Source organism: Lycium barbarum, chromosome 4 (genome assembly GCF_019175385.1).
Source record: "Lycium barbarum isolate Lr01 chromosome 4, ASM1917538v2, whole genome shotgun sequence".
In the NCBI taxonomy this organism is placed as follows: Eukaryota; Viridiplantae; Streptophyta; class Magnoliopsida; order Solanales; family Solanaceae; genus Lycium; species Lycium barbarum.
Genome location: NC_083340.1, coordinates 113053381 through 113078329, shown reverse-complemented (window position 1 = coordinate 113078329; position 24949 = coordinate 113053381).

Sequence of the window (24949 nt, the reverse complement as noted above, 5' to 3'; positions counted from 1 at the left end):
GGGACTTCGCTGTGACGATTCTGCGGTCCATTATACGGACCGTATAACTTTATACGGACCGTATAATAGACCGTATAACTCATCCTTTCACTGATTTTCTACTTGTCACTTCGTTGATCTCAAATCATCATGGGACCTTCTTGATACTTGTTTAACACCTCGTTAACAATCTAGGGAACATTATAACTCTTCTCCAAAACATTATTAAGCCATCATTAATTCGATACTCATAAATTCTGCTCGGTACTCAACATATATCTTGTTTTCCTTAACAACTTTCATCTCCTACCTCAAATGTCTTTGAAATCTTATTTAAAATCGTCAAACGTTATTTCTTACTTACTAAAACATCGTATATGTCGTTCCCTTCGTTAGTTTATTCACTATACGTTCGCGGAAAAATTTCCGAGGTGTAACATTAACGAGATGCAAAATGAATAAAGTAGCTACAAAAGAAAGTGCTTGCAGCAGTTAGCTATAAATGGAGTTTGAAACTTGAAGCTGGCTGGCATCTCCAAGTCGTTAAAAACATGAAACCTTTTCTTCATATTTACATGAATCCTAGTTCCCAAACAACTGTGACAGCTTTCCAATTTGACAATGTTTTCTTTTTTATGCTTTTTCATCCGAGTCCTCAACAACACTCCTCATTTTTGCTCTCTTTACCCATTGCATCAGTGGCACAAAATTGTAGAGATGAGCTGTTAGCTGCCTGCAAGTTATTTCCACAAGCATTTGGCACTTGATGCTTGGTAAAGTTTTGCTTCACACCTTTGGAAACAATTAGAAGCTTTGACATTCGGGCTAAGTTCTTGTAAAACCATGCAGCTAACTTCACCAGTGAGACATAAATTGGCTTAGGATTTACTAAGTAATTATATATGGAAGAGTAATAATGGAATGAATTCACTGGGCTGGTGTTACACCTCGGAAAAATCTTCCGTTGGTACGCAAGTGAATGAACTAGCGAAATACGAGTATCGGGTTAATGATGACTTAAGGGCATGTTGGGAAAGAGTTATAACGTCCCTTAGATTAGTATTGAAGTGTTAAACAAGTGTTAAGAAGGTTCCATGAGGATCGGAGATCAAACGAAGTGGCGAAACTAAGTTCAGTGACTGATGAGTTCTACGGCTCATTATACGGACTGTATAATGTTATACGGACCGTATAGTGGACCGTAAAACCATCACAGTGAAGGTTGGTTGCTGGTGGAATTTTACGGTCAGTTATACGGACCGTATAAAATTTATACGGACCGTATAACGAACCGTCGAATGGTCACAGTGAAAGGTTGCTCACTGGTAACGTTTTACGGTCAGTTATACGGACCGTAAAACTGTTTTACGGACCGTAAAACTGTTTTACGGACCGTATAACGGACCGTCAAGTAGTCACAGTGAAGGGGTGCTGGGCAGACCCATTTCACGGTCTATTATACGGACCGTATAATGGACCGTATAATGGAACCCGACAGTTCGGTGATGATTTAATAAATAAAGACCAAGTTCATGAAAATCATTTCCACATTTCCTCTCTCTCTCTAAAACATCTCTCTACAACTTTTGTACAAGTTTTCAAGGGTATTAATCCATCAACCACATTAAACAAGTAAATCCAAGGTAGAAACCCATCAAGGATCATCTAAAGTCAAGAAACCCAAATGGAGAAAGACTAGGGTTTTACTCAAAGTGGAGTATTATCAACAAAAGCTTGTCCCTACAACTTCTAAGGTAAGATTCATGATTTTTATATGATGTTTACGGTATGGGAGAATTAAAATGCATGGATTGTAGAAAACATGGTCCACTAGGACATGAATGATGAATAGTGACGTTTTTGAGACATAGTTTGAATTGAATCATGATTGTTGTTGTATTGTGATATGAGTGTGTTATAAATGACGTTAAGATCATGAAATAAACATTGTATATGGATGAACGAAGTTGGGTGTTGTGACCCTAAATAGGGACAAATGGAAGTGAATTGAGAATGTGGATAATGTAGATGATTAATGGCCATGGAAATGATATTATAACTGTGTTGTTGACGTTTGGGGTTGAATTATGATATGGACAAATGTTGTATAGATAAAGGAGATGCTGTCCAATTTTCTCTAGTTCTAGCCATGTGCACTAGTTATCGATACTAATGATAGTATGGCCTTAATGAAGGTAAAAACGTGAGCATCGAAGGAGTACATGCAAGTGTAGAATAATTCGACAAAGAGGTATGTAAGGCTAACCCTTCTTTCATAAGGCATGGCTCTTTGGCCAAACTCCTAATCCCTCTATATGAGCATGTTGACTACAAATGTTTCACTTTCCGAGCTCATAAGCTTACTATCCTTGATTGGTACTACGAATGCGCTACGCACCTCAGGTGACGAGTAAGACTACGATATAGAAGTAACAATAACGATAATGATAGTAATGATGATGGTGATAATAATGATGCTAAAGGTGCCTATGGGCTGTTATACTCATACGTGCCTATGAAGGGCTATAATGAAACCCCGAGCTTATAACGCCGGGTAGAATATATGTGTATGAATATGTATAGAATATGTATACGATTACGAAACGCGCGCACACATCTGCAGATGGTACGGATAACCCTGAAGCCTTGGTAGGGCCAGGTATGAGTAACATTGAGCCTTGGTTGGCCAAGTATGTATATGAAATACTGATCCAATGAGGTCGGGTACGCTATGTAAATGCCATGTATACGAAATGATTATGTATGTATATATATTATGTAAAAGAATGTGATGAGACTATGTATAAGAATACGAATGACGTTGTGAGTAAGTAAGCGACATGATGATGATGATATTATTGTCTCCCCTCCTATGCTATTCCATATATTGTTAATTATGTTGTATATCAATGTTAATCATGCTTTACATACTCAGTACATTCTTCGTACTGACGTCCTTTTGTTTGTGGACGCTGCGTCATGCCCGCAGGTGCACAGGGAGACAGACTTGACCCATAGCTGCCTATTTGAAGATTTCATAGAGAGCTCCATTTCCTTCGGAGCCATATCTTTTGGGTACTCATTCTTTCGTGTATATAACTATGGGCATAGCGGGGGCCTGTCCCGCTCATGATATGTCATACTCTTAGAGGCTCGTAGTCATGTGTACGTGTTTCGTATATTTGGAAATCGAGAAATAATTACGACTTGGGTGTTATAAGGAAATAGTTTGATTTTAGTGAATATGACTATGTTGGTTATGGGATCATTAATGTTAAGACATCGGGGAAGGCCGAGGGTAAATTTGGAATTTCGGAAATTAGTTTCGGGAATTACGAAACGGGACTTTTCATGAATTGGGCCAAGGGAATATAACACAAAATTGAGGCCCAAGATTGTGGAGGTGGCCGGCCATTTGGCTAGGCCCAACCCTCTTCTTAATGGTCATGTGCCATGCACATGACCAATAATAGGATATATATCCATATGCTTCATTGAATTTTCAAGAAAACATAGATAAACATCAAAAGTTGAAGAACACCACATAAAAAGCACCTCTCGGCCGAGAATGGGAAAAGAGAGAAAAAAAATTGTGCTAGCTTTATTTAAGGTCCAAAAATCTTAGTTTCTACATATTTGTGAAGTACTCAAGACCCTCTTCAACGGGGTATAATTAGTTTGGCACAAGAGCCTCGTTTGCGACAAGTCGGAAATTCAAGAAAAGGTAAGAATTTTGCCCCTCTAATGTTATAGAATTGAGATGAATGTGCTAAGGATTGAGAATAGACGAGAATCCCGTAACTTTGATATATATAAAAAGCCGTGGGTGTGTGTGTGTTTGGTGTTGGAGCCGTGGCACTTATGTAGTGTAAAGTGATGTGAATTGATCTTGTTTAGTTTGTATAATGTGTCGTCGTGACCTTTATGTCGTAAATGATTGATTGATGAATTGGATTGGTGTTGGAAAATGATTTCGGAACGTTATCGGAAAGTATACACCTTTTGTATATTCGCGTATATCAATGTATATCTTTGATGCTAAAGACTTTAAATATGACTTATAGTTGATGTTAATGAATTCGGGATGAAACGACGCAAGTTAGAACGTCTGTTGTAAGTTTTGGTGTTTTGGGAGAATTATGGAAAGTAATGGATTTTGGGTAATTTCGTGTATGGCTTGGAATGTATTTGGAATGTGAAGGCATAATCTTGAATGAGTGAATGAATACAATAATATGGATATAGATTTGGAATTTTGAAGTTTGAATGAAAGATTTCCAACTTGTGTAGTAAGGTAGGCTTTTGAAGTTCGAATATGGTTTATATTGTTTGATGATGTTTGGGTTGTTGTTGTTGATGTATTTTGAGCCGAGCTAAGTCTCGGGGATGTTAGATTTATAAGGGAAATGCTGCCGAAATTTCGGCAGGCAAAAATGAAGTTAAAGGCATTTTTAAGCCTAAGAATCTCAATTGGTAACTTTGACCATTTGCAGATTTCAGACGAAACGGGACTTGACTTTTGGGAGAGCGTAAGACGTCTGTAAGGTATGTAAAGCTTCCCACTCCTTCGTTTGGCATATCTTAGTATGATAGGCGAATATGAGAACTTTCGGAGCATTTCTGCTCCTCAAAACCCGATCCACAGAAAAGTTACTATTCATTCAATTCAATTGAAGCCTAAGGGCTCTATTTTGGCTAGAATGCCACCACTCGTCCGAAACCTATCGAAATGTGGTCGGGTAACTTAGAAATGATTATGTATGACCCTTTGGCCTATAAATGTTCGTAAATTATGTTCGCCACCTCAATTCGACTCGAGGTGGGCCCGCTAACCCCGAGACGCCCTATTTGTCTTATTGGGCTGTCCCTTTGAATAAAGTTTGAAATGATACTTTCGATTTTGGAACTTCCTCCTACGGGATATGCTTTGAATATTACGATACGCTAAGTTACGTTTTGAGCTATACGTACTATTTTAGAACGTTTTGTGAAATGAAACCTTGCATCGACTAAGTATTCGATTATTTTGTATTATGAAATGACTTATGGGACTACTATGTTTTGAAAGACTATTTTGAAATATGATTTGCATTGTCTGCTCACGACTCCGCTCGTGCCTTATTATGACTTCGTTCACCGGTTCCCGGGCCGGTTATGATTCGTGCGCCTTATGATAATTCGGCCGTATGCTGTGTTGCGGTTCCCGAGGCTTCGCCATAGGGCCGGGTTCCGTTTGGAGTTATGCTGTGATATGGCTCGTGATGCGATACGGTCACCTATGTTTGTGTTTGTGTTCGGGGATGTACGGAGATTTGAAACCTTCTGGTGTTATGCTGTGTGTGGCGCCAGCGTCGGAGTGGCGACCACGTTCCTGAGCTTTGCATGATTTCGTCTGCATTATGTATATGTATATGATTTGATACGGATTTTTGACACACCGGTTTGTACTCCACTTTGTTATCTGATTTGCTTTCAGTTTGGTCCATATATCTGTACTCCGTGCTTTACATACGCAGTACATATTTCGTACTGACCCCCTGTTCTTCGGGGGCTGCGTTTCATGCCCGCAGGTACAAAAGCTCATTTGGGGTGATCCTCCGGTTTAGGCTACTCATTCTGCTGTGTTGGAGGGCTCCCCTTGATCTGGAGCCTAACTGTTGGTACATACCTCCTGTTGTGTGTATTCGGTACATTTGACTATTTGGGTACGGCGGGGCCCTGTCTCGCCATATGTCTTTTCTTTGAGTTCCTAGAGGCCTGTAGTCATATATGTGGGGTGAGGGTCATATATATGTTTGTTTGATTTTGCTTTCTGGTCTTAAAGCGGTCCGCTTGATATGATGGCCCTAAATGGCCCTTATGCTTATGATTGTACTTTTGACCGGCGATGCCTATTCCGCCGCTCAGTTTGTATTTGATATGACATTCTGATTTGTGCGACCGCTTAAGACATATTTTGATATAAACTATGTTTGATATGATTTCGAAAAATTCGGAAATAAGTTTGGATTTGAAAATGAATACACGATTTGGTCTGGGTACCCAGGTAGGGTGCCAGTCGCGGCCCACGGGGCTGGGTCGTGACAAAAGTGGTATCAGAGCGGTTTGTCCTCGGAATGTCTACAGGCCGTGTCTCGTAGAGTTTTGTTTATCGATGTGTTGTGCACCACATCTATAAACAGGAAGCTACAGGGCATTTAGGATGTTATTTTCTTTGGGATCTTAGATCGTGCGATAGAGCCAGCTGTAGGAAATGAATTCTTTTGTTTTTCTCTAACCCTTGATTGCAGCTGGAGAGCGGTATCGACGTAAGACAATGACTGCTGATAATGGAAGCTATACAATAATCTGGTAAGAAATGTTACGAAAGACGTATGTTGGGTAAGGTATTCTGAAGTACGATTAAAACATCAAGTCGAACAGCGAAAAGAGAAATAAATATGAAAAGTGTGGCTGGTGCAGTCGAGTTGGGCATGTGAGGGAAGCCTCGGCATATTTATATTTTTGTTTGAAATTGTTAGCCCGTGTGGCTATGAGGTGATATGATGTGATATGTATGTACGTACATGTGGTGGCCCTGTGAGGCCTGGTTGGTATTTCCTGTGTACAGGTTTTGGGATAGTAAGAAATATAGAGGAACCTCTGCCCAAATTTTTCTAGAAATACGAAAAGGGAAATGGGATATAAATTCTTAACCTGTCTTGAAGGTCGATACCATTATGATAAACCTATTATGGTGGATTAAAAGGTACCCTCCATGTTATTTGTAAGGAGTATTACCCTTTGCGGGAAAAATTTTTTATCTCAAGAAAATATATACGAGTAGTAGATTCACAATTTATTTGGAGGGACCAGAAATGTGTTCTAACCCCATTTTGTTTTAGCACAACCCAGGTGAAGGGCAAGAATGTCCGACGACCAGGTTTCCTCCAATTGAAAGAATACAAAACGTATGACAAGCAGCTGAGAATTGAGCGGTTCGCTCTCGGCTTAAGTATATAGATAAGTATAACCGTGGGGGGTAACTATGCGAATTAGGCATTTGACGATTTCGCGAAGCTCGTCGGACTCTAGTCTCCTTTTGCTGATGGTTGGAAGATACCTTACAGTAACATTCTGTCAGTTTCCCTCGACTATTTGGAGATGGAATTTGTAGAATACGAATTTAGACTTGTGGGCTATCTGAAAGAACATATGTATGCATGGAGGTAAATGTTGAGGATTTACAAGTGACGACACGGTAATCACCAAGTCAGAAAAGTAATAGAATGCTCGTAGGCCGGGGTGGGACCCGCTACAAGGACATTTTGAAAAGTTGTTAAGACCCCGATTTGTTTTAAATTATGTGACAAAGGTCGTGAGTGGCGATCGACGAAATTATATTAGCCCTAACGCGTCAAAACGCGTGAAAGTTTCGGGGTTAAGCGTGCTCAAGCCAGAGCAATTCTGGGATGGGTGACCCCCCTGGGAAGTAATGCAAAATTTTGCACAAGTATAAGTATGCTAGATATAAATGAAAATTTGGGGTAATCTAAAGGAAAAGAGAATGTGTGGAGTAATTAGTGCCCTTACAGGAGTCGCGCAGAATGAGGCGGACTAAATGGGCAAAAAAGAAAAGGGTACAACACCGCTTGGGAAATTGAGCGAATTTGAATAACAGTCAGAGACGTTCGTTAGTAAGGTATGAGTAAACATATCCGTATGGGTGTATGTATGTGTATGTGTGTGTGTGTATGATTTTCGTTTGGTGCCCATGTGGGATAAGAGCCGAGTCCCGGCAACCAAAGTTGTGATCGACGAAAGGTTTTACTAGACCGAATACATGAAGCGAAGCGGGGGCGGCGATCCGAATGCTGTCAAGGGATAGAAAATCCCCAATTACATTATAACTTAGTTTGGAATGACGATGTCTGAAAGAGAAAATGAGTATGGAGGGTAGGAAGGATGAAAGATAAGCAGTGTGAATAAGTGGAATCTTTGAAAGGGTCGATACGCGAGACGCAAGACAATTTGTGTGACAGCTTGGCGAACAAGTTTACAAATAAAGGGAAATTTTTCCTGAATCATTGGAGCCTTAATAAGAGTGATCCGATCCTAATTCGGATTCTATCTGCTATATTTCTGCACTCCCGATGATGATAAGGCTCTGTCTATTACGCCTCTTTGCTTCCGGCCTCGATTGTGTTCCCATTTGATAAACCTTGGTACATCTGGTTCTGAATCTGATTTTGGTTGAAATACCTCTGCATGATTAGCTCTGATTGTGAATCCGTCTGACACATCTCTGTATGTCTGACTCTGGATACGAACCTGTCTGATATGCCTCTGTACGTCTGAGTTTGATCACGCGTTTGTCTGATACATCTTCGTATGTCTGATTTTGATTACGACTCTGTCCGATACATTTCTGCCTGTCTGACTTTGGTCACGATTCTGAGTGATATAATTCTGTACGTCCGATTCCGATTTCGGATCTGCCTGATATGATTCCGTACGTCTGACCCCGATTATGAATCTGTCTGATAAATCTCCGGTGTGTTCGTATGTGGATCTGTTTTGCCTTCTTAAGCGGCCCGTATGCTGCTATGGCCAAGACGACCCATGAGTTTGTACGTGTGTGTGCATTTGGGCGATGTATATTTCGCCACCTTTCCGATTTTGATATGACTGTTCTGCACGGGCGACCGCTTAAGATGAGCGTTCGATTAATTTTGGTGTGACGTCTGTTGTTAATTTTCAGTTTGAACAACGTATGTTAAGTTTGAAGGAGCCTGACTACGATGATCTGGTTGTGAGTCTGTTTGGGGTGCCTAAGTAGGGCACCAGTCGCGGCCCACGAGGTTGGGTCGTGACAAAAGTGATATCATCTAAATGTGATTTCGAATCCGTCTGATACGCCTTTGTACGTCTGACTCCGACCTCAGATTTGTCTAACATACTTTGGTACCTCTGATTTTGACTATGAAACCGTCCGCCATAGTCTAGTACGTCTGCCTCCGATTACGAGTTCGTTCGATATGCTTCTAGGCGTCCGGTCCTAGTTCTGAATCCGTTGGTGTGAACTGTCTGGTATGAAATGATTCTAAATTCGTTGGTGTGAACTGTCTGGTATGAAATGATTCTGAATTCGTTGATGTGAACTGTCTGTTATGAAGTGATTCTGAATCCGTTGGTGTGGAGTGTCTGGTATGAATTGAGATTATGATGATGTGATAGGGAAATCAGCAAGTTAAGATTGAGCATTAGAAAGCCGGTGGATTGTTACAGGAGATGGAAATTCCAGTCTGGTAATGGGAGATGATTAATATGGACTTCATCGTTGGGTTGCCGCGTACTCTACGCAGGTACGACTCTATTTGGGTTATTGTGGACAGGCTGACGAAATCAGCCCATCTCCTTCCAGTCCGGACTACTTATTCGGCTGAGGACTATGCCAGATTATATATCAGAGAGATAGTTAGACTTCACGGAGTCCCTGTATCTATTATTACTGACCGAGGTGCCCAGTTACAGCTAATTTCTGGAGTTCATTTCAGGAAGGATTAGGGACTCAGGTGAGCCTCAGTACAGCCTTTCATCCTCAGACCAACGGGCAGGCCGAGCGCACTATTCAGACGCTCGAGGATATGTTGCGGGCCTGCGTTATTGATTTCAGGGGCAGCTGGATGATCATTTGCCGCTGATAGAGTTTGTTTATAATAACAATTATCACTCCAGCATTCAGATGGCCCCGTACGAGGTCCTTTATGGCAGGAGACGCAGATCTCCTATTGGCTGGTTTGACGTGGGCGAGACTAAGTTGATTGGGCCAGATGTAATCCAGGAAGCTGTAGATAAGGTGAAGCTTATTCGGGAGCGACCATTAGCTGCTCAGAGTCGACAGAAAGCTTATGCTGATAGACGACGTCGACCGTTAGAGTTCCAGATTGGCGACTGGGTATTCCTGAAGGTGTCGTCCATGAAGGGCGTTATGAGATTTGGTAAGAAGGGTAAGTTGAGCCCGCGGTACATCGGGCCATACTAGATTGTTCGGAGGATAGGCGCAGTCGCCTACGAGATAGACTTGCCATCCGATTTGGAGACCGTGCACCCGATATTTCATGTGTCTATGCTGCGGAAGTGCATTGGTGTTCCTTCCAGGATATTCCCAGTAGATGACCTTCAGGTGACGGAGCAGTTGTCTTATGACGAGCAGCCTGTATCTATTCTGGATCGTCAGGTAAGGAGATTGCGCACTAAGGAGGTGCCTTCTGTCGAAGTTCTGTGGCGCAACAGTAACCGGGAAGAGATGACTTGGGAGGCGGAGGATGAGATGAAGAAGAGATTCCCCCATTTATTCCCTACGCCTCTTGTAATCTAGACTTTTGTATTTGTTGTATCAATGAACGGATGGACCGTGTGTGCTATTTATAAAAATGGTTTTCCCGTTATGTTTGTGAGCCTTCATAAGATTTATTTAACATTCGGGGACGAATGTTCTTAAGGGGGGGAGAATGTTATGTCCCGTGTTTCGTATATTTGGAAATCGAGAAATAATTACGACTTGGGTGTTATAAGGAAATAGTTTGATTTTAGTGAATATGACTATGTTGGTTATGGGATCATTAATGTTAAGACATCGGGGAAGGCCGAGGGTAAATTTGGAATTTCGGAAATTAGTTTCGGGAATTACGAAACGGGACTTTTCATGAATTGGGCCAAGGGAATATAACACAAAATTGAGGCCCAAGATTGTGGAGGTGGCCGGCCATTTGGCTAGGCCCAACCCTCTTCTTAATGGTCATGTGCCATGCACATGACCAATAATAGGATATATATCCATATGCTTCATTGAATTTTCAAGAAAACATAGATAAACATCAAAAGTTGAAGAACACCACATAAAAAGCACCTCTCGGCCGAGAATGGGAAAAGAGAGAAACAAAATTGTGCTAGCTTTGTTTAAGGTCCAAAAATCTTAGTTTCTACATATTTGTGAAGTACTCAAGACCCTCTTCAACGGGGTATAATTAGTTTGGCACAAGAGCCTCGTTTGCGACAAGTCGGAAATTCAAGAAAAGGTAAGAATTTTGCCCCTCTAATGTTATAGAATTGAGATGAATGTGCTAAGGATTGAGAATAGACGAGAATCCCGTAACTTTGATATATATAAAAAGCCGTGGGTGTGTGTGTGTTTGGTGTTGGAGCCGTGGCACTTATGTAGTGTAAAGTGATGTGAATTGATCTTGTTTAGTTTGTATAATGTGTCGTCGTGACCTTTATGTCGTAAATGATTGATTGATGAATTGGATTGGTGTTGGAAAATGATTTCGGAACGTTATCGGAAAGTATACACCTTTTGTATATTCGCGTATATCATTGTATATCTTTGATGCTAAAGACTTTAAATATGACTTATAGTTGATGTTAATGAATTCGGGATGAAACGACGCAAGTTAGAACGTCTGTTGTAAGTTTTGGTGTTTTGGGAGAATTATGGAAAGTAATGGATTTTGGGCAATTTCGTGTATGGCTTGGAATGTATTTGGAATGTGAAGGCATAATCTTGAATGAGTGAATGAATACAATAATATGGATATAAATTTGGAATTTTGAAGTTTGAATGAAAGATTTCCAACTTGTGTAGTAAGGTAGGCTTTTGAAGTTCGAATATGGTTTATATTGTTTGATGATGTTTGGGTTGTTGTTGTTGATGTATTTTGAGCCGAGCTAAGTCTCGGGGATGTTAGATTTATAAGGGAAATGCTGCCGAAATTTCGGCAGGCAAAAATGAAGTTAAAGGCATTTTTAAGCCTAAGAATCTCAATTGGTAACTTTGACCATTTGCAGATTTCAGACGAAACGGGACTTGACTTTTGGGAGAGCGTAAGACGTCTGTAAGGTATGTAAAGCTTCCCACTCCTTCGTTTGGCATATCTTAGTATGATAGGCGAATATGAGAACTTTCGGAGCATTTCTGCTCCTCAAAACCCGATCCACAGAAAAGTTACTATTCATTCAATTCAATTGAAGCCTAAGGGCTCTATTTTGGCTAGAATGCCACCACTCGTCCGAAACCTATCGAAATGTGGTCGGGTAACTTAGAAATGATTATGTATGACCCTTTGGCCTATAAATGTTCGTAAATTATGTTCGCCACCTCAATTCGACTCGAGGTGGGCCCGCTAACCCCGAGACGCCCTATTTGTCTTATTGGGCTGTCCCTTTGAATAAAGTTTGAAATGATACTTTCGATTTTGGAACTTCCTCCTACGGGATATGCTTTGAATATTACGATACGCTAAGTTACGTTTTGAGCTATACGTACTATTTTAGAACGTTTTGTGAAATGAAACCTTGCATCGACTAAGTATTCGATTATTTTGTATTATGAAATGACTTATGGGACTACTATGTTTTGAAAGACTATTTTGAAATATGATTTGCATTGTCTGCTCACGACTCCGCTCGTGCCTTATTATGACTTCGTTCACCGGTTCCCGGGCCGGTTATGATTCGTGCGCCTTATGATAATTCGGCCGTATGCTGTGTTGCGATTCCCGAGGCTTCGCCATAGGGCCGGGTTCCGTTTGGAGTTATGCTGTGATATGGCTCGTGATGCGATACGGTCACCTATGTTTGTGTTTGTGTTCGGGGATGTACGGAGATTTGAAACCTTCTGGTGTTATGCTGTGTGTGGCGCCAGCGTCGGAGTGGCGACCACGTTCCTGAGCTTTGCATGATTTCGTCTGCATTATGTATATGTATATGATTTGATACGGATTTTTGACACACCGGTTTGTACTCCACTTTGTTATCTGATTTGTTTTCAGTTTGGTCCATATATCTGTACTCCGTGCTTTACATACGCAGTACATATTTCGTACTGACCCCCTGTTCTTCGGGGGCTGCGTTTCATGCCCGCAGGTACAAAAGCTCATTTGGGGTGATCCTCCGGTTTAGGCTACTCATTCTGCTGTGTTGGAGGGCTCCCCTTGATCTGGAGCCTAACTGTTGGTACATACCTCCTGTTGTGTGTATTCGGTACATTTGACTATTTGGGTACGGCGGGGCCCTGTCTCGCCATATGTCTTTTCTTTGATTTCCTAGAGGCCTGTAGTCATATATATGGGGTGAGGGTCATATATATGTTTGTTTGATTTTGCTTTCTGGTCTTAAAGCGGTCCGCTTGATATGATGGCCCTAAATGGCCCTTATACTTATGATTGTACTTTTGACCGGCGATGCCTATTCCGCCGCTCAGTTTGTATTTGATATGACATTCTGATTTGTGCGACCGCTTAAGACATATTTTGATATAAACTATGTTTGATATGATTTCGAAAAATTCGAAAATAAGTTTGGATTTGAAAATGAATACACGATTTGGTCTGGGTACCCAGGTAGGGTGCCAGTCGCGGCCCACGGGGCTGGGTCGTGACAAAAGTGGTATCAGAGCGGTTTGTCCTCGGAATGTCTACAGGCCGTGTCTCGTAGAGTTTTGTTTATCGATGTGTTGTGCACCACATCTATAAACAGGATGCTACAGGGCATTTAGGATGTTATTTTCTTTGGGATCTTAGATCGTGCGATAGAGCCAGCTGTAGGAAATGAATTCTTTTGTTTTTCTCTAACCCTTGATTGCAGCTGGAGAGCGGTATCGACGTAAGACAATGACTGCTGATAATGGAAGCTATACAATAATCTGGTAAGAAATGTTACGAAAGACGTATGTTGGGTAAGGTATTCTGAAGTACGATTAAAACATCAAGTCGAACAGCGAAAAGAGAAATAAATATGAAAAGTGTGGCTGGTGCAGTCGAGTTGGGCATGTGAGGGAAGCCTCGGCATATTTATATTTTTGTTTGAAATTGTTAGCCCGTGTGGCTATGAGGTGATATGATGTGATATGTATGTACGTACATGTGGTGGCCCTGTGAGGCCTGGTTGGTATTTCCTGTGTACAGGTTTTGGGATAGTAAGAAATATAGAGGAACCTCTGCCCAAATTTTTCTAGAAATACGAAAAGGGAAATGGGATATAAATTCTTAACCTGTCTTGAAGGTCGATACCATTATGATAAACCTATTATGGTGGATTAAAAGGTACCCTCCATGTTATTTGTAAGGAGTATTACCCTTTGCGGGAAAAATTTTTTATCTCAAGAAAATATATACGAGTAGTAGATTCACAATTTATTTGGAGGGACCAGAAATGTGTTCTAACCCCATTTTGTTTTAGCACAACCCAGGTGAAGGGCAAGAATGTCCGACGACCAGGTTTCCTCCAATTGAAAGAATACAAAACGTATGACAAGCAGCTGAGAATTGAGCGGTTCGCTCTCGGCTTAAGTATATAGATAAGTATAACCGTGGGGGGTAACTATGCGAATTAGGCATTTGACGATTTCGCGAAGCTCGTCGGACTCTAGTCTCCTTTTGCTGATGGTTGGAAGATACCTTACAGTAACATTCTGTCAGTTTCCCTCGACTATTTGGAGATGGAATTTGTAGAATACGAATTTAGACTTGTGGGCTATCTGAAAGAACATATGTATGCATGGAGGTAAATGTTGAGGATTTACAAGTGACGACACGGTAATCACCAAGTCAGAAAAGTAATAGAATTCTCGTAGGCCGGGGTGGGACCCGCTACAAGGACATTTTGAAAAGTTGTTAAGACCCCGATTTGTTTTAAATTATGTGACAAAGGTCGTGAGTGGCGATCGACGAAATTATATTAGCCCTAACGCGTCAAAACGCGTGAAAGTTTCGGGGTTAAGCGTGCTCAAGCCAGAGCAATTCTGGGATGGGTGACCCCCCTGGGAAGTAATGCAAAATTTTGCACAAGTATAAGTATGCTAGATATAAATGAAAATTTGGGGTAATCTAAAGGAAAAGAGAATGTGTGGAGTAATTAGTGCCCTTACAGGAGTCGCGCAGAATGAGGCGGACTAAATGGGCAAAAAAGAAAAGGGTACAACACCGCTTGGGAAATTGAGCGAATTTGAATAACAGTCAGAGACGTTCGTTAGTAAGGTATGAGTAAACATATCCGTATGGGTGTATGTATGTGTATGTGTGTGTGTGTATGATTTTCGTTTGGTGCCCATGTGGGATAAGAGCCGAGTCCCGGCAACCAAAGTTGTGATCGACGAAAGGTTTTACTAGACCGAATACATGAAGCGAAGCGGGGGCGGCGATCCGAATGCTGTCAAGGGATAGAAAATCCCCAATTACATTATAACTTAGTTTGGAATGACGATGTCTGAAAGAGAAAATGAGTATGGAGGGTAGGAAGGATGAAAGATAAGCAGTGTGAATAAGTGGAATCTTTGAAAGGGTCGATACGCGAGACGCAAGACAATTTGTGTGACAGCTTGGCGAACAAGTTTACAAATAAAGGGAAATTTTTCCTGAATCATTGGAGCCTTAATAAGAGTGATCCGATCCTAATTCGGATTCTATCTGCTATATTTCTGCACTCCCGATGATGATAAGGCTCTGTCTATTACGCCTCTTTGCTTCCGGCCTCGATTGTGTTCCCATTTGATAAACCTTGGTACATCTGGTTCTGAATCTGATTTTGGTTGAAATACCTCTGCATGATTAGCTCTGATTGCGAATCCGTCTGACACATCTCTATATGTCTGACTCTGGATACGAACCTGTCTGATATGCCTCTGTACGTCTGAGTTTGATCACGCGTTTGTCTGATACATCTTCGTATGTCTGATTTTGATTACGACTCTGTCCGATACATTTCTGCCTGTCTGACTTTGGTCACGATTCTGTGTGATATAATTCTGTACGTCCGATTCCGATTTCGGATCTGCCTGATATGATTCCGTACGTCTGACCCCGATTATGAATCTGTCTGATAAATCTCCGGTGTGTTCGTATGTGGATCTGTTTTGCCTTCTTAAGCGGCCCGTATGCTGCTATGGCCAAGACGACCCATGAGTTTGTACGTGTGTGTGCATTTGGGCGATGTATATTTCGCCACCTTTCCGATTTTGATATGACTGTTCTGCACGGGCGACCGCTTAAGATGAGCGTTCGATTAATTTTGGTGTGACGTCTGTTGTTAATTTTCAGTTTGAACAACGTATGTTAAGTTTGAAGGAGCCTGACTACGATGATCTGGTTGTGAGTCTGTTTGGGGTGCCTAAGTAGGGCACCAGTCGCGGCCCACGAGGTTGGGTCGTGACAAAAGTGATATCATCTAAATGTGATTTCGAATCCGTCTGATACGCCTTTGTACGTCTGACTCCGACCTCAGATTTGTCTAACATACTTTGGTACCTCTGATTTTGACTATGAAACCGTCCGCCATAGTCTAGTACGTCTGCCTCCGATTACGAGTTCGTTCGATATGCTTCTAGGCGTCCGGTCCTAGTTCTGAATCCGTTGGTGTGAACTGTCTGGTATGAAATGATTCTAAATTCGTTGGTGTGAACTGTCTGGTATGAAATGATTCTGAATTCGTTGATGTGAACTGTCTGTTATGAAGTGATTCTGAATCCGTTGGTGTGGAGTGTCTGGTATGAATTGAGATTACGATGATGTGATAGGGAAATCAGCAAGTTAAGATTGAGCATTAGAAAGCCGGTGGATTGTTACAGGAGATGGAAATTCCAGTCTGGTAATGGGAGATGATTAATATGGACTTCATCGTTGGGTTGCCGCGTACTCTACGCAGGTACGACTCTATTTGGGTTATTGTGGACAGGCTGACGAAATCAGCCCATCTCGTTCCAGTCCGGACTACTTATTCGGCTGAGGACTATGCCAGATTATATATCAGAGAGATAGTTAGACTTCACGGAGTCCCTGTATCTATTATTACTGACCGAGGTGCCCAGTTACAGCTAATTTCTGGAGGTCATTTCAGGAAGGATTAGGGACTCAGGTGAGCCTCAGTACAGCCTTTCATCCTCAGACCAACGGGCAGGCCGAGCGCACTATTCAGACGCTCGAGGATATGTTGCGGGCCTACGTTATTGATTTCAGGGGCAGCTGGGATGATCATTTGCCGCTGATAGAGTTTGTTTATAATAACAATTATCACTCCAGCATTCAGATGGCCCCGTACGAGGTCCTTTATGGCAGGAGACGCAGATCTCCTATTGGCTGGTTTGACGTGGGCGAGACTAAGTTGATTGGGCCAGATGTAATCCAGGAAGCTGTAGATAAGGTGAAGCTTATTCGGGAGCGACCATTAGCTGCTCAGAGTCGACAGAAAGCTTATGCTGATAGACGACGTCGACCGTTAGAGTTCCAGATTGGCGACTGGGTATTCCTGAAGGTGTCGTCCATGAAGGGTGTTATGAGATTTGGTAAGAAGGGTAAGTTGAGCCCGCGGTACATCGGGCCATACTAGATTGTTCGGAGGATAGGCGCAGTCGCCTACGAGATAGACTTGCCATCCGATTTGGAGACCGTGCACCCGATATTTCATATGTCTATGCTGCGGAAGTGCATTGGTGATCCTTCCAGGATATTCCCAGTAGATGACCTTCAGGTGACGGAGCAGTTGTCTTATGACGAGCAGCCTGTATCTATTCTGGATCGTCAGGTAAGGAGATTGCGCACTAAGGAGGTCCCTTCTGTCGAAGTTCTGTGGCGCAACAGTAACCGGGAAGAGATGACTTGGGAGGCGGAGGATGAGATGAAGAATAGATTCCCCCATTTATTCCCTACGCCTCTTGTAATCTAGACTTTTGTATTTGTTGTATCAATGAACGGATGGACCGTGTGTGCTATTTATAAAAATGGTTTTCCCGTTATGTTTGTGAGCCTTCATAAGATTTATTTAACATTCGGGGACGAATGTTCTTAAGGGGGGGAGAATGTTATGTCCCGTGTTTCGTATATTTGGAAATCGAGAAATAATTACGACTTGGGTGTTATAAGGAAATAGTTTGATTTTAGTGAATATGACTATGTTGGTTATGGGATCATTAATGTTAAGACATCGGGGAAGGCCGAGGGTAAATTTGGAATTTCGGAAATTAGTTTCGGGAATTACGAAACGGGACTTTTCATGAATTGGGCCAAGGGAATATAACACAAAATTGAGGCCCAAGATTGTGGAGGTGGCCGGCCATTTGGCTAGGCCCAACCCTCTTCTTAATGGTCATGTGCCATGCACATGACCAATAATAGGATATATATCCATATGCTTCATTGAATTTTCAAGAAAACATAGATAAACATCAAAAGTTGAAGAACACCACATAAAAAGCACCTCTCGGCCGAGAATGGGAAAAGAGAGAAACAAAATTGTGCTAGCTTTGTTTAAGGTCCAAAAATCTTAGTTTCTACATATTTGTGAAGTACTCAAGACCCTCTTCAACGGGGTATAATTAGTTTGGCACAAGAGCCTCGTTTGCGACAAGTCGGAAATTCAAGAAAAGGTAAGAATTTTGCCCCTCTAATGTTATAGAATTGAGATGAATGTGCTAAGGATTGAGAATAGACGAGAATCCCGTAACTTTGATATATATAAAAAGTCGTGGGTGTGTGTGTGTTTGGTGTTGGAGCCGTGGCACTTATGTAGTGTAAAGTGATGTGAATTGATCTTGTTTAGTTTGTATAATGTGTCGTCGTGACCTTTATGTCGTAAATGATTGATTGATGAATTGGATTGGTGTTGGAAAATGATTTCGGAACGTTATCGGAAAGTATACACCTTTTGTATATTCGCGTATATCATTGTATATCTTTGATGCTAAAGACTTTAAATATGACTTATAGTTGATGTTAATGAATTCGGGATGAAACGACGCAAGTTAGAACGTCTGTTGTAAGTTTTGGTGTTTTGGGAGAATTATGGAAAGTAATGGATTTTGGGCAATTTCGTGTATGGCTTGGAATGTATTTGGAATGTGAAGGCATAATCTTGAATGAGTGAATGAATACAATAATATGGATATAGATTTGGAATTTTGAAGTTTGAATGAAAGATTTCCAACTTGTGTAGTAAGGTAGGCTTTTGAAGTTCGAATATGGTTTATATTGTTTGATGATGTTTGGGTTGTTGTTGTTGATGTATTTTGAGCCGAGCTAAGTCTCGGGGATGTTAGATTTATAAGGGAAATGCTGCCGAAATTTCGGCAGGCAAAAATGAAGTTAAAGGCATTTTTAAGCCTAAGAATCTCAATTGGTAACTTTGACCATTTGCAGATTTCAGACGAAACGGGACTTGACTTTTGGGAGAGCGTAAGACGTCTGTAAGGTATGTAAAGCTTCCCACTCCTTCGTTTGGCATATCTTAGTATGATAGGCGAATATGAGAACTTTCGGAGCATTTCTGCTCCTCAAAACCCGATCCACAGAAAAGTTACTATTCATTCAATTCAATTGAAGCCTAAGGGCTCTATTTTGGCTAGAATGCCACCACTCGTCCGAAACCTATCGAAATGTGGTCGGGTAACTTAGAAATGATTATGTATGACCCTTTGGCCTATAAATGTTCGTAAATTATGTTCGCCACCTCAATTCGACTCGAGGTGGGCCCGCTAACCCCGAGACGCCCTATTTGTCTTATTGGGCTGTCCCTTTGAATAAAGTTTGAAATGATACTTTCGATTTTGGAACTTCCTCCTACGGGATATGCTTTGAATATTACGATACGCTAAGTTACGTTTTGAGCTATACGTACTATTTTAGAACGTTTTGTGAAATGAAACCTTGCATCGACTAAGTATTCGATTATTTTGTATTATGAAATGACTTATGGGACTACTATGTTTTGAAAGACTATTTTGAAATATGATTTGCATTGTCTGCTCACGACTCCGCTCGTGCCTTATTATGACTTCGTTCACCGGTTCCCGGGCCGGTTATGATTCGTGCGCCTTATGATAATTCGGCCGTATGCTGTGTTGCGGTTCCCGAGGCTTCGCCATAGGGCCGGGTTCCGTTTGGAGTTATGCTGTGATATGGCTCGTGATGCGATACGCTCACCTATGTTTGTGTTTGTGTTCGGGGATGTACGGAGATTTGAAACCTTCTGGTGTTATGCTGTGTGTGGCGCCAGCGTCGGAGTGGCGACCACGTTCCTGAGCTTTGCATGATTTCGTCTGCATTATGTATATGTATATGATTTGATACGGATTTTTGACACACCGGTTTGTACTCCACTTTGTTATCTGATTTGCTTTCAGTTTGGTCCATATATCTGTACTCCGTGCTTTACATACGCAGTACATATTTCGTACTGACCCCTTGTTCTTCGGGGGCTGCGTTTCATGCCCGCAGGTACAAAAGCTCATTTGGGGTGATCCTCCGGTTTAGGCTACTCATTCTGCTGTGTTGGAGGGCTCCCCTTGATCTGGAGCCTAACTGTTGGTACATACCTCCTGTTGTGTGTATTCGGTACATTTGACTATTTGGGTACGGCGGGGCCCTGTCTCGCCATATGTCTTTGCTTTGAGTTCCTAGAGGCCTGTAGTCATATATGTGGGGTGAGGGTCATATATATGTTTGTTTGATTTTGCTTTCTGGTCTTAAAGCGGTCCGCTTGATATGATGGCCCTAAATGGCCCTTATGCTTATGATTGTACTTTTGACCGGCGATGCCTATTCCGCCGCTCAGTTTGTATTTGATATGACATTCTGATTTGTGCGACCGCTTAAGACATATTTTGATATAAACTATGTATGATATGATTTCGAAAAATTCGGAAATAAGTTTGGATTTGAAAATGAATACACGATTTGGTCTGGGTACCCAGGTAGGGTGCCAGTCGCGGCCCACGGGGCTGGGTCGTGGCAACAACATACCCGTCTGATCCTTCTGGAAGAGCTAACACTGGGGTTGTAATTAATTTTTCTTTCAACAGCTGGAAACTGCGCTCGCAGGCATCAGTCCACTGAAATTTCACTACTTTCTGAGTAAGCTTCGTCTGTGGTGCTGCTATGGAAGAAAAATTCTCCACGAACCTCCGATAATATCCGGCTAATCCCAGAAAACTGCGCACCTCTGTCGGAGTAGTAGGCCAGGGCCAATTCTGTACAACTTTAATTTTCTGCGTATCGACCCGAATACCGTCTGCTCCGACAATATGCCCTAAGAAAGCCACAGAAGTTAACCAGAATTCACATTTGGAAAATTTAGCATATAATTTCTGTTGGCGAAGAATACCAAGTACCGTCCTCAAATGATCTGAATGCTCCTCTGCTGATCGCGAGTAAATCAGAATATCATCAATAAACACAATCACGAACATATCCAAGAAAGGCCGAAATACTCGATTCATCAGATCCATAAATACTGCTGGAGCATTAGTCAACCCGAAAGACATAACTCTGAATTCATAATGCCCGTACCGGGTCCTGAAAGCAGTCTTCGGGATATCTGATTCTCGCACTCGCACCTGATGATAACCCGAGCGCAAATCTATCTTTGAAAAATATTTAGAACCCTGCAACTGGTCAAACAAATCATCAATCCGGGGGAGGGGATATTTATTCTTTATAGTCACCTTATTCAGTTGTCGATAGTCAATACACATCCGCAGTGACCCATTTTTCTTTCTCACAAATAATACCGGCGCTCCCCAGGGTGATGTGCTGGGTCTAATAAAGCCTTTTTCCAACAAATCTTTCAGCTGCTCCTTCAACTCCTTCAATTCAGCCGGTGCCATTCTGTACGGAGGAATAGATATGGGCTGCGTATCCGGCATCAACTCTATAGAAAAATCTATCTCCCGCTCGGGCGGAAGGCCAGGAAGCTCATCAGGAAATACGTCTGGGAATTCACTAACGACCGGAACAGACTGAAGGGTAGGTGTCTTAGCTGCAGTATCGTGCACACGAACCAAATGATAGATATAACCTTTCTGGATCATCTTCTTAGCCTTGAGGTATGAAATAAACTTACCCCTCGGCGATGCTGTAGATCCGAACCACTCTATAACTGGTTCTCCTGGAAACTGAAAACGGACTACCTTTTTCTGGCAGTCAACATTAGCATAACAGGAAGATAACCAGTCCATACCCATAATAACGTCGAATTCAAGCATATCTAATTCTATCAAATCAGCTTTAGTGCAACGATCATATATAGTCACCGAACAATCCCTATAGACCTGCCTCGCTATTACATAATCCCCAACCGGCGTAGCTACCTCAAATGGCTCTATAGGCTCAGACACTATCCCAATTTTACTAGCAACGAGTGGGGAAATATATGACAAAGTAGAACCAGGATCAATCAGTGCATATACAGATCTGGAGAAAACCAGTAATGTACCTGTGACGACATTCGGCGAAGCCTCCTGATCCTGGCAGCTGGCCAATGCGTATATGCGGTTCGAGGGACCGCTAGAACCTGAAGCACTGCCGCGGCCTCGACCGCGTACCGCCGGTGCCGGCATACCTCGCCCTGCAGGGCGTGCAACTGATGGAGCAGATGATGAACCAGCGGCTGACCCCGTCGGCTGAGCGACACTACCAGAACCGCTCGCCAACGGACAATCTCGCATAATATGGCCCTGACCGCCGCATGAAAAACAGGCTCCAGTAAGTCGATAACACTCTCCCGGGTGCGATTTCCCGCAATGGGAACAACGGGGCCTGGGTGGTCTGGGCTAACTGGGACCTCTGGATACCTGTGAACCTGACGCTCTGGAGCTCTGACCGGCCCCAGACTGTCCTGCACTGTCAAATCTCCTACCGGCTGGCTGTGTACCCCGGCCTGACGGAGGAGGATGTCTGCCTGACTGCTGCTGCTGAGGCTGTCCGCCTCGAGAATCTCCAGAATAACCTGCGGATCTGGCCCTCTTGGGTGGCCTCCTGTCCCGATCTCTGCTAGAATAATCAGCTCTATGTCGGTCCTCCATACCCAGGGCATAAGCCTGTAGTCGGGCAATATCCATGTCTGCCTGCAATGCCACCGCCATACAGCCATCAATCAAATAGCGGTCTAACCCCATCACGTATCTGTGCATCTGATCGGCCATATCTGCTACTATGGCAGGTGCATACCGGGCCAAAGAATCAATCTCTCTATTATACTCACGGACGCTCCAACCCCTCTGCTGCAGATGTAAAAATCGGTCAACCCGCGCCCGCCGTAACTCTGGGGGCAAAAAGTGGTGAGTGAAAGCAGTAACGAACTCGTCCCAAGTAGCTGGAGTAGCACCCTCACCTCTGGATAGCTCCCAGGACTCATACCAGTGAGCAGCAACATCCCGTAGTCTATGCGAAGCCAACTCAACAGACTCAGTCTCTGAAGCCCTGACCAAGTCTAGCGAGCGCCGCATCCCCCGAATAAAGTCATGGGGGTACTCGTCAGGCTTAGACCCGTAAATCTATGGAGGGCCACATAATAGAAAATCTCGAACCCTCAGGCTGTCACGCCTGTCGTCATCATCATCATCTCTCCGCCCGCGTCTGCGAGCCTGTCCCGCTACCAGAGTGGTCAATAACTGCACAGCCTCTCTCAGTGTCCTGTCCTCCGCCCCTGGCTGAGGAGCTGGAGGCTCGGGTGCGGGTACTCGGGCCCCTGGAGCTGCTGATGGACCTGCTCCAGGCTCTGCCGGTGGTGTAGCGGATCCCTCTGAATGGGGTACAACCTCGGGCAAATCATAAACACGAGCCCGGGTAACTCGCTGTGCCTGACTAGTTCCTGCCATCCCTGCCTTGCCCTTCTGGGCCGCCGTTGCCTTCTTCGGAGGCATCACTGCAAACACAATAACGAATCAGATCAAAATCATCCTAATAGCACAGCTCTAACGCACGATCTATGATTCCAAAGAAAAGTAACACCCTAAATGCCCTGTAGCCTCCTGTTTATAGATGTGGTGCACAACACACCGATAAACAAGACTCTACGAGACACGGCCTGTAGACATTCCGAGGACAAACCGCTCTGATACCACTTTTGTCACGACCCAACCCCGTAGGCCGTGACTAGTGCCCGATCTGGGCACCCAAACCCATCTATCAAATGCATTCAAGTATATAGCAGAAGCCGATGAGGCTATATTCCAAATTTAGATAATTTCCAGAAAAATTTTGGCATAGTTTCCTTTGTTTTTCGGATAATCCAGAATAACCCTGTACACAGCAAACACCAACAAAGGCCACACAAGGCTAACAAAGCAACGTATAAACATATGCGGACCGGCCGCCTCGGCGTATGGGATCGCCCAAACAACATATACACATATCCATACCGAAAGACCCTAACCCACTGACATGTCCACAGACCTCTAAACAGACCGACAGAATCATATGACGGGACAGGGCCCCGCCGTACCCAAATAGTCAGATATACAGAAATATATACATAGCAAAAGGGTATATGTACCAAAAGTAGACTCCGGATCAAAAGGAAGTACTCCGAAATAGCAGAAAGTGGAACCTACAATGGTGGATCACCGGCGTCTGTACCTGCGGGCATGAAACGCAGCCCCCGAAGAAAGGGGGTCAGTACGAAAGATGTACTGAGTATGTAAAGCATGGAGTATAGAAATATAGACCACAACTGAAAGCAAACAGGATACAAAAGAGGAGTTCTAAACGGTGTATCAAAATCTTATATCAAAATCATATATATATATATAATTCAAACCAAAATCATGCAACGCTCAAGAACGTGGTCACCACTCCGACGCTGGTGCCACACACAGCATAACACCAGAAGGTTCAAATCTCCGTACATCCCCGAACACACACATATGAGCGTATCGCATCACAGCCATATCACAGCATAATTCCAAACGGAACCCGGCCCTATGGCGAGGCCTCGGGGAACCATAACACAGCATACGGCCGAATCATCATAGGGCGCATGAATCATAACCGACCCGGGAACCGGTGAACGAAGTCATAATAAGGCACGAGCGGAGTCGTGAGCAAACAATGCAATTTGTATATCAAAATAGCCTTTCAAAACTTGAGTACTTCATAAGTCATTTCATTAACCAAAGTAGTCGGATAATTAGTTAGTACGGAAGTTTATTTCACAAAAATGTTTC